General features: G+C 45.6%; 1 long non-coding RNA gene across 1 annotated transcript in view; it reads right to left on the reverse strand.

Moving 5' to 3' along the window:
• Positions 1-8,979, reverse strand: part of LOC115028427 (uncharacterized) — a 92,158-nt gene extending 83,179 nt beyond the window's left edge. Inside the window, exon 1 of the long non-coding RNA XR_003834560.1 lies at positions 8,737-8,979. This is a non-coding gene — a long non-coding RNA (uncharacterized LOC115028427). The remainder of the gene's footprint in view (positions 1-8,736) is intronic.
• Positions 8,980-10,779: the final 1,800 nt, after the last annotated feature.

The raw sequence follows: 10,779 nt of genomic DNA on the forward strand, positions 1-10,779 counted from the left end.
GGTTTGATTTGGACTCTTTGGCATCTGCTGCCGTCGAGGGTCCATCTTCCCCTACTGGGGAGGTTGGACTTGCACAGTTTGTATATTGCAGTCAGCAGGATAAAGGAGAAATGACTAAAGGTAAAGTGGCGCACTCAGCGCTCACGCATGGACCCTCCACTTGTCCTGCCCACAGCTACGATACTGTGACGATGCAGCATGAAGATTCCCACGCCAGACAACAAACATTCCTAATGCTGGGGACAAACAATTCAAATTCTCCTCATCTAAATAGGCATTACAGCTTAGAGGAGTAAACAGGATTCACAGAGGAGCTTAAGTCTTTAGGATGCTGTTGTGCTTTTCTTGGCTTTGAGGATATGGAGGCACCTCTCTGCGCTCGGAATCGCTCCCTGGGTCGTATGCATCTCCCTGCATTAGAATAATCACCTGTTTTGTTTAACTAAATTATGGAAAGTGGGACTCCATTATGATTGAGCAAACAACTATTTTTAATCCCGAAGGTGTAACTCGATTAAACACGATTTAAATGGCACTCTCTCTGACGGTGTGGGCGCAAATCGATACGTACTTTACACAAAAAGTTTGCCGCTTAATAAAATTTGTGCATTTAATAAGCAAATTATTCTAATCATAAACCTCTTGCCAAAGCAATTAGTGATAAATTATAATCTTATGATAAATTATCTTGTGTTGACAGCCTGGGGGAACGCAGCAATCAAACATTAATTATTCATTGGGTAATTAAGTTCATAGGTGTTTCTCCGGCTCTCTCGCTTCACTTTCTTCCTGGGAGGTGTAGGTGGAGTGTCCAGAGTTTAGTCTTCCAAACTTGTCATTGCATTACAGCGAGACAAGCACCAGGACAGAGTAACCAGTCCACGCGAGCGCCTCAGATGACCCAACGTTACATAAACTACGCTGACGTCTCATCAGGGCCGGTGCTGCCGGTGCACACACTGATGGCATGGATTCATTATTGTTTCTGGGAATTTGGGAACGTGGAGGAACACAGTAGGGTTTTACTAGCTTATTCTGAAGTTCCTCGCTATCTTTAAATGTGACTGGATTCAGTTTTACTCCAACATCATTATCTCCCTGGCAGTGTGGAGAATTCTTTGAAACTGAAGTCACATAGGGGATGAAATGAGCAGAGAATATAACTGAACAGATAAATGAAAACGTGGTCGCAGACTTGCAATGAACAATCACTTTCAATATTGATTCATCTCCCAACTGTTTCTCCTTTGAACAAATGCATCGTTTTGTCCTTAGAATAAACCTCCAAGTCTTCAAATTGTTCGTTTTGTCCGATTAATAATTGTACCTTTAGTTAATATGAATAAACAGACTGTTTTATTGTCTCTTTGGGATGTTCTGCTTTCATTTGGTGTTTCCAAAATCCTGCCCAAAGCCATGAAATGAAAAAGTGAGTTGACCAACTCTGCACCCAATCCAACCCAGGAACTTCCTGAAAATGTTTTATTACAATATTTTACTCAAGTGTCAAATGAGAAACTGTCGACACGTCCAATCTGCTGAAACGTTGGTTGTCAAGTATCATCTGTGAGTCGTTCACCGGCATCGCAGACGTAACCGGCTCCTTCAGATTTCCCTGAAACTGCGTGCAGAACGTGTAGCAGCACTCACACACGCGTCATATAATTGACAAGTCAAAGCGTAGCTCTTCACCACACGGACAGGTGCAGAATTGTGTTCTGGAAATAGCCGTCCGGCCCAGATGTGTCATGTGGGGTTGAGAGGACAAAGCGTGTGAAAACAACGGCCCATTCATCGAGTTCAATTACACGGAAGAGACATCAAACTTAGACAACAAGGCGAGCGGAGCGGCGTCACTTTCAGAGAGAGTTTTTACACTTTCTTTTATCATTATTAAAAAGGTTTTGTCTACCTCACTGCATGACTGCCTATTACCAATAATAACGGTTTGGATGAAGACATGAGGAAGATTAAAGAATCAAACAGGAATAATGAGCTCTAAGTGTCCCTCTTTGTTTTGTGCCGCAGACATCAGATTGTGTCTCAGCGTCTCCGTGTGATGGAGTGGCATGCTGCTGCCATCTAAAGGTGCAAGACGACTCGAGGCTCCGCTCGACGCCGTGCGTGTGACACAACTGTGGAACACTTCATTACAGCTTCAACACATCTGTCCTCAGTCTAAGCTAAATACTTAACCTGTGTAAAATATAAAATGACCAACTAATGGCTTCACAGTGCCACTTATCACTAAGGGTGTACAGCTGATTGGCTGTGGGAGGTGAAAGGTCCAGAAGGACAAATGTGAGGGATTTAATTAGACACATAATGCTGCTGTGTCCGACGTACAGACGGGAACACACAGAGAGATCACTGTAATCCCTCGTAAGCTCTGGCCTGGTACAAACAATATACTGAGCTCCTAAGGCTTTCTGTATACATGTTGGGAAATACTTTGCACCCACAACAACACACGTTATGTTGGATACATTCTTTGTTCAGACAGAATCTTCTCATATCTTCATCATCCTTTACCGTGCATTATACCATAGCAACAATACTTTTACCCTTTAGGTGTCCAAACGTGTCCAACCACACATCTGATTGGCTGAGGGGAGGATTTATTTTTAGATAACTGCTCAGCGTTGACTTTTCAACTGTTACTAGGAAACAACTCTTCCCGCTTGTTGAAGTAAAGTTTGTTCCAAAGTTAACAATGAAGGTTCCAAGAAGGTTGGAATTCATCTAATACACTGTAAGACTGAAAGCTTATGTTTGGAGCGCTGTCAGGTGGTATATATGCAGTCATGTGATCCTGCCGGGGGTTAGGGTTAGGTCCAGTCGTCCCGGGGACGGACTAAAGTGATCAGGAACGATCGCAGGACGGAATACAAACCTGGCCTAAAAACATATATGAAATACAAATGCAACATAACATAAGATCAATCTCTGACGAAGTGGTCAATGTAGAATTGTGAGACATTAGACGCACACACACACACACACACACACACACACACACACACGACGCAGTTCTGGGATTTTACGCTTTCTGGCGTCATCGGCACAGAACACACATCTCCAAACACACTCTCTCTCTCTCTTGTGTGTGTCTCTCTGTGTGTGTGTGTCCCTCTCTCTCTCTCTCTCTCTGTGTGTCTCTCTCTCTCTGTGTGCGTGTGCGTGTGTCTCTCTCTCTCTCTCTCTCTGTGTGCGTGTGTCTCTCTCTCTCTCTCTCTCTCTCTCTGTGTGCGTGTGCGTGTGTCTCTCTCTCTCTCTCTGTGTGCGTGTGCGTGTGTCTCTCTCTCTCTCTCTCTCTGTGTGCGTGTGCGTGTGTCTCTCTCTCTCTCTGTGTGCGTGTGTCTCTCTCTCTCTGTGTGCGTGTGCGTGTGTCTCTCTCTCTCTGTGTGTGTGTGCGTGTGTCTCTCTCTCTCTGTGTGCGTGTGCGTGTGTCTCTCTCTCTCTCTCTCTCTGTGTGCGTGTGCATGTGTCTCTCTCTCTCTCTGTGTGCGTGTGTCTCTCTCTCTCTGTGTGCGTGTGTCTCTCTCTCTCTCTCTCTCTGTGTGCGTGTGCGTGTGTCTCTCTCTCTCTCTGTGTGCGTGTGTCTCTCTCTCTCTGTGTGCGTGTGCGTGTGTCTCTCTCTCTCTGTGTGCGTGTGCGTGTGTCTCTCTCTCTCTGTGTGCGTGTGCGTGTGTCTCTCTCTCTCTCTCTCTCTGTGTGTGCGTGTGCATGTGTCTCTCTCTCTCTCTCTGTGTGCGTGTGTCTCTCTCTCTCTCTCTCTCTCTGTGTGCGTGTGTCTCTCTCTCTCTCTCTCTCTGTGTGCGTGTGTCTCTCTCTCTCTCTCTCTGTGTGCGTGGTGCATGTGTCTCTCTCTCTCTCTGTGTGCGTGTGCGTGTGTCTCTCTCTCTCTCTGTGTGCGTGTGCGTGTGTCTCTCTCTCTCTCTCTGTGTGCTTGTGCGTCTCTCTCTCTCTCTGTGTGCGTGTGCGTGTGTCTCTCTCTCTCTCTGTGTGCGTGTGCATGTGTCTCTCTCTCTCTCTCTCTCTGTGTGCGTGTGCGTGTGTCTCTCTCTCTCTCTCTGTGCGTGTGCATGTGTCTCTCTCTCTCTCTCTCTGTGTGCGTGTGTCTCTCTCTCTCTCTCTGTGTGCGTGTGCGTGTGTCTCTCTCTCTCTCTCTGTGCGTGTGCGTGTGTCTCTCTCTCTCTCTGTGTGCGTGTGCATGTGTCTCTCTCTCTCTCTCTGTGTGCGTGTGTCTCTCTCTCTCTCTGTGTGCGTGTGTCTCTCTCTCTCTCTCTCTCTCTGTGTGCGTGTGCATGTGTCTCTCTCTCTCTGTGTGCGTGTGTCTCTCTCTCTCTCTCTCTGTGTGCGTGTGTCTCTCTCTCTCTCTGTGTGCGTGTGTGTGTGTCTCTCTCTGTGTGCGTGTGCGTGTGTCTCTATCTCTCTCTCTGTGTGCGTGTGTCTCTCTCTCTCTCTGTGTGCGTGTGCGTGTGTCTCTCTCTCTCTCTCTGTGTGCGTGTGTCTCTCTCTCTCTCTGTGTGCGTGTGTCTCTCTCTCTCTCTGTGTGCGTGTGCATGTGTCTCTCTCTCTCTGTGTGCGTGTGTCTCTCTCTCTCTCTCTGTGTGCGTGTGTCTCTCTCTCTCTCTGTGTGCGTGTGCGTGTCTCTCTCTCTCTGTGTGCGTGTGTGTGTGTCTCTCTCTCTCTCTGTGTGCGTGTGTGTGTGTCTCTCTCTCTGTGTGCGTGTGTGTGTGTCTCTCTCTCTCTCTGTGTGCGTGTGTCTCTCTCTCTCTCTGTGTGCGTGTGTCTCTCTCTCTCTCTCTGTGTGCGTGTGTCTCTCTCTCTCTCTGTGTGCGTGTGTGTGTGTCTCTCTCTCTGTGTGCGTGTGTGTGTGTCTCTCTCTCTCTCTGTGTGCGTGTGCGTGTGTCTCTCTCTCTGTGTGCGTGTGTGTGTGTCTCTCTCTCTCTCTGTGTGCGTGTGCGTGTGTCTCTCTCTCTCTCTGTGTGCGTGTGTCTCTTACCCACCTAGTTTAAAAAATAAAAATGGTAACACACAGTTTACAGATATTACAATAAAATAAAAGCTGTTGAATTGAATGTATATGATGTGAATACATGAATGAATATGTGAAACAAATCATTTTATAACATGTGAGCTACATGTATACATGGTGTATTATTTTGCCACACATCACTTTTAATTATATAAATCATTTTAGAATTGTGATTCACTTTAACAATCCACGCTCACATTAGTGCTCAGGTTTCAGTATTAGTGCCGATACCCTTTAAACACCGCACCAACAGTGTGTGAGTCCAACAGAGACGTGATGTTAACAGCATCATGCATCTGGACTCGGCTCAGTGCATTCGTCTCTTACGTTGAGACACGTCATGCACTTGCACAGAAGCACAAAACAAAAAAGGACAGCCAAACTCTTCTCTGCTAATTAAAAGTAGTCAAACTCTATGCTGCATTTCAGAGAACATCCATGCACACACAGACACACACACACTCATCATGGTTTAATCAGTGCGGATGTACTGTGCAGGCCCTTTCCCCCTTCGGTGCCAGGCGCTATTGTGGTGATGACTGCACTGGCATATTGATGTCAAGTCTTTATTGTGTGGGTTTACGGTGGAGAGGGAGTGTTGATTATCTTGTAACCTCTCCACCCTTCTCTCCACACCTCGCTACCTCTTAGCTAACAACATTGATGCGTGTGTGTGTGTGTGTGTGTGTGAGTTTAGTCTAATGAAAGCTACAGCCTCTGTTCGCCAAAGCCTAAACCAGACCCTCTCATGGCTGTGTCTATGCGCTGGTTCTCTCTCATCCCTCGCTTACACATAAAAAGAGCTTTGAAGGGTGTTTGTGTTGCTCCCCGATGTCTGACTGTCACCGAGCTGCTGCCTCTGTCCTTGTTCTAAACCCAGATATTAAAGTTACACAGCAGCCAAGATGCAGCGAGTGAAAAGAGGAAAGATTATAGAAGATCTATAAGAAATAAAGCAGGGTGTGGGAGAGTAAAAGGGAATAGTTTGTGGAATAGAGTCCTGGTTAGATGTGCAGACAGCTCGCTCCACCAGACAGAGATGCTAATAGAAAATGAATGAGCGGGTTGTAAAGGATGACACAGTCTATTACTACCAGCGCCTGCTGTAATGCGTGTGTACACAACACAACTACACCCTGCAATGTATCGCATTACAACCGCACCGTCAACACTCGCTTCAGTGTGTGCTGCTTTACTGGACTGCAGTCTTTAAACGCACAACCTGAAAGGGATACAGCCGGCCTACACTCCAGTGTTACACATACGCTGGGATCAGACGACATGATATCCGCACACTAACGCTGTGATGTAATACATACGGGGTGTTGGGAATGAAAATAAGGATCAGACACAACGATTCCTTTTCATCCCGCGTGCTGCGCGTGTCACAGTGGAGGACGAGGCGGTTGCGAAGGCCTCCGTGCTGACCAGCATCCTCAGGCAGGAGGCGGGAGACTGGAGGCTCTAACTGGTGGATGTTCAACATGCGTTTAGTAACTGCAAGAATGAAAGACATCAGAGAGAGAGTCTAATCCGACAGTGGCCATAAATGTAGTTTAGTCTGATCCGACATGAGGCCACATTTTAAGACTAGACTCTACGAGCTTGAGGTTTGATTGGCCGGTAATAAACAATCCTGCAGAAGTTAGCGGCTCTGCAGGAAGTGATGTTCTGATACAGAAGGGTGAGAAGAGACGTGTTCCAACCAGACAGACAGGTGTGTGTGTCTCTGTGTGTGTCTCTGTGTGTGTCTCTGTGTGTGTGTGTGTGTGTGTGTGTGTGTGTGTGTGTGTGTCTCTGTGTCTCTGTGTGTGTCTCTGTGTGTGTGTGTCTGTCTGTGTGTGTGTGTGTCTCTGTGTGTGTCTCTGTGTGTGTGTCTGTGTGTGTCTCTGTGTGTGTGTGTGTCTGTCTGTGTGTGTGTGTGTGTGTGTGTGTATGTCTGTGTGTGTGTGTGTGTGTTTCACTTTGTGTGTGTGTGTCTGTGTGTGTGTGTGTGTCTTTGTGTATGTCTGTGTGTGTGTGTGTGTGTGGGTTTCACTGTGTGTGTGTGTGTGTGTGTCTGTGTCTGTTTGTGTGTCCGTGTATGTGTCACTGTGTGTCTCTGTGTGTGTCTGTGTGTGTCTGTGTCTGTGTGTGTGTCTGCGTTTCTGTGTGTGTCTGTGTGTCTGTACGTCTCTGTGTGTGTCTGTGTGTGTCTGCGTCTGTCTCTGTAAGTGTGTGTGTGTGTCTGTGTGTGTCTGTGTCTCTGTGTGTGTCTGTGTGTGTCTCTGTGTGTGTGTCTGTGTGTCTCTGTGTGTGTCTGTGTGTGTCTGCGTCTCTGTGTGTGTCTGTGTGTGCGTACATCTCTGTCTGTGTGTGTCTGCGTCTGTGTCTGTGTGTGTCTATGTGTGCCTACGTCTCTGTGTGTGTCTGTGTGTGTCTGCGTCTCTGTGTGTCTATGTGTGTGTCTGTGTGTGTCTGTGTGTGTCTGTGTGTCTTTGTGTCTCTGTGTGTGTCTGTATGTCTCTGTGTGTCTCTGTGTGTCTTTGTGTGTCTGTGTGTCTGTGTGTGTCTGTGTCTCTGTGTGTCTCTGTGTGTCTCTGTGTGTCTCTGTGTGTCTGTCTCTGTGTGTCTGTGTGTCTCTGTGTGTCTTTGTGTGTCTGTGTGTCTGTGTGTGTCTGTGTCTCTGTGTGTCTCTGTGTGTCTCTGTCTGTCTCTGTGTGTCTGTGTGTCTGTGTGTGTGCGTCTGTGTTTCACTGTTCATGAACTGTACATTCAGTGCTTTTATTCCATACAGAGATTTGTACTACAGCATGTCGACTTCAAGGTCTTCTCTCCGAGTGATATCTTTCAGAGAAGCCGTGACATGAACAGGGAGATCTTGTACAGTTGGTATAAAATAACCCAAAAGATAATTTCACAACCTCATATGAGAAGTGTTCAGCAGGTGTGCAAGGTGACGTACAAATCCACATCCTTTGCTTTAATTGTTTGACTTTAAAGGCACCCACCCACTGTCCTCTAACCTTCTGCAACAGCGCAGGAGATTGACAGAGAGGAGCTGCCTGTGGCAAAGGTAAAACTCTCTCCATTTAGTCCAGCATCTCACACGTGGGACATTTACCTCAGTGAATACACTGCATGTTGATTCTTGACCTCCAGTATGCATCAAACCCAACACAGCAGAAATAGAGGAATGACAATAATAAGCATCGCTCCCTAAAAGCACAGAGTTATGAGGAATATAGTATCTAGTGAGCACCTGCAGCAGCTCTGATGATATACATCTTTACTTGTGCATATTAATATCACAACAACTCATGGCTGGAGTAGCTAAATGGAGTCATGGCAGGAATGAATGTTCTTGTGTAAAGCACATGTGAATATGACTACATATGTATGTTTTGCATGGAACCAGTAATAAAAGATACTTGACATGCATGTGTGCAAAACAGACTTATTATACATCCAAAAAGCACATCACCATCTACTTCAGCAGTAAGCAGAGTTTGCACTCAACCATGAGAATTCATATTTCACCACTAAATAAGTAAACAGTTTGAAATGCATTAATACAAACGTGCAATACAGCAACCATCAGCAAAAGGAGAAACCTCAACAATAAATGGACTCTTGTAAATAACGCTACAAGAAATTAGCCATTAGCACAAAACAGCAGCTGAATCAATATGGACGCACATGTCAGCAGCTGGTACCTTGGTGAAGTGAAGAACTGGGAGGGAATCCTTTGGGGGAGTTTCAGGAGTTGGTCCCCAGGAGTAAGAACCTCCAGCGCGAGGCCTGTAGTTTGAGGTGACACAGGTGGAGAGATGGAGCAACATGTTGGCTGCAGGTTAGCTAGCTGAATGCTAACACGACAGCATTGCTAGCACCAAGTATTTTTTTGGTAGAGTTAAAATGAATGCAAAATAAAAACAGCACAACACAAAGGAACTTTTTTTTTTTTTAAGTAATTAATTTGCTCGCCTCGCTCCAAGGGTGCGTTTCATTTGTTGGAGGGAGTGTCTTCTGTCACGTGACTGTAGCACCGCCCTGCAGTTTTTTGTTTTGTTTTTTAAAAGTTTTTTACTTTATTATTTAATATAATGATTTAATAATAATATTTAATATTTATTTTAAACACAACATGGCTTTTTCCACTGTAAATAACACATCATGAACTACACTGTAAACAGGATGTGTGGCGCCCCCTGGTGGTCGCGTGTTGCACGTGCATTTTTATTTCTTATTTTTATACTCAAGAAAACATAATTATGTGATGCATAAAATGCATCACATAACATACATTAAAGACACACATGACTGTGTATACCAGGGGTACATAGACAAAGTAAATATCACATAATGCACTTTTGTCATAATCAGCCTTGGAAAAACATTTATTTATATTTATATTAATATTTGTGACATTGAATGTAAAAACTTCATCTCAGGACGCCTAAATAAGAAATAAAACCTTGGCGTCCTCCATGGTGTACGGCCCTGCTTATACAGCATCTGTACTCTATAAGAGATGGAATTAAATTGGACTTCACACACTTGCACACTTACAGTACCAACAAATACTCCAGAGGTATTAATTTTATAGAGTTAAACTATATATATATTTTATTCTCGTATCGATTGCACTAATTCCACATTTGAATGACCTACATGTGTTTACGTGTGTGTGCAGTAGTAATAGCAGCACTCTTTATTTGTCTCCCTTGCACTTCCCTGTGTTCGCAGCTCTCCATCTCAGTTCCGTGGCGCTATACAGCTCCAGTAATTGCCACCGGAGCGATTTCTCCTCATTAGATTCTATGGACTCTGTAATTGGGCATCCCAGGCTCAGAGATCAATGTGACCGTTATTACTGGGATTTCAGGCACCGAGGCCCCAGACAGCAGGCCCAGCCAGGGGCCAAGGGGAGCTGGAAAGGGGGGGAAGAGGTGAGGCTCCACAGCTTGTTATGCACAGAGACAAGACAACTGCTTGTCGAGGTGTCTATCGACAGCTCACAGTCCAGCATGCATCTGCGCTCTCCATCCAGCTCATTGACACTTTCCCTCCACAGAATGTGTTGCGGGCTCATCCCATGCCTCACCCTGCCTCATTAATGGGACTTCTTTTGTGTCGTTTCTCCTGCTGCCACACAAGACCTGTCAGAGGGTCACATTGTGTCCAATGCACAGGAGGAATCCCAGCGTTATACTTCAATTGCACTTTGCTGCATTTTGGCAGTAACTGTATTCCATCGCTGCTGTTTAACTTGTGAACCATCTTTGTGTTGCACAGCTCGTACAGACGTTGTGAGTTCAAGGTGATGAAATGTGGTCAGAACATTTTGTGTTCTGCTTTCTGACCGACTCTCATCAGTTTCAAGTTCCAGTGTTTAATTAAGAAATGAGCCGACACACACACACACACACACACACACACACACACACACACACACACACACACACACACACACACACACAGTCTGAATACTGACGACGTGGCAGTGTTTGTAATCAGTGACGTATACATTGGATTATAGAAATGTGTTCTATCACACACACACTGACACAGACACACACTGACACAGACACACACTGACACAGACACACACTGACACAGACACTGACACAGACACACACACTGACACAGACACACACTGACACACACACTGACAGAGACACACACTGACACAGACACACACTGACACAAACACACACAGACACACACTGACACAGACACACACTGACACAGACAAA

The sequence above is a fragment of the Cottoperca gobio genome, chromosome 23 (assembly GCF_900634415.1).
Source record: "Cottoperca gobio chromosome 23, fCotGob3.1, whole genome shotgun sequence".
Classification (NCBI taxonomy): Eukaryota; Metazoa; Chordata; class Actinopteri; order Perciformes; family Bovichtidae; genus Cottoperca; species Cottoperca gobio.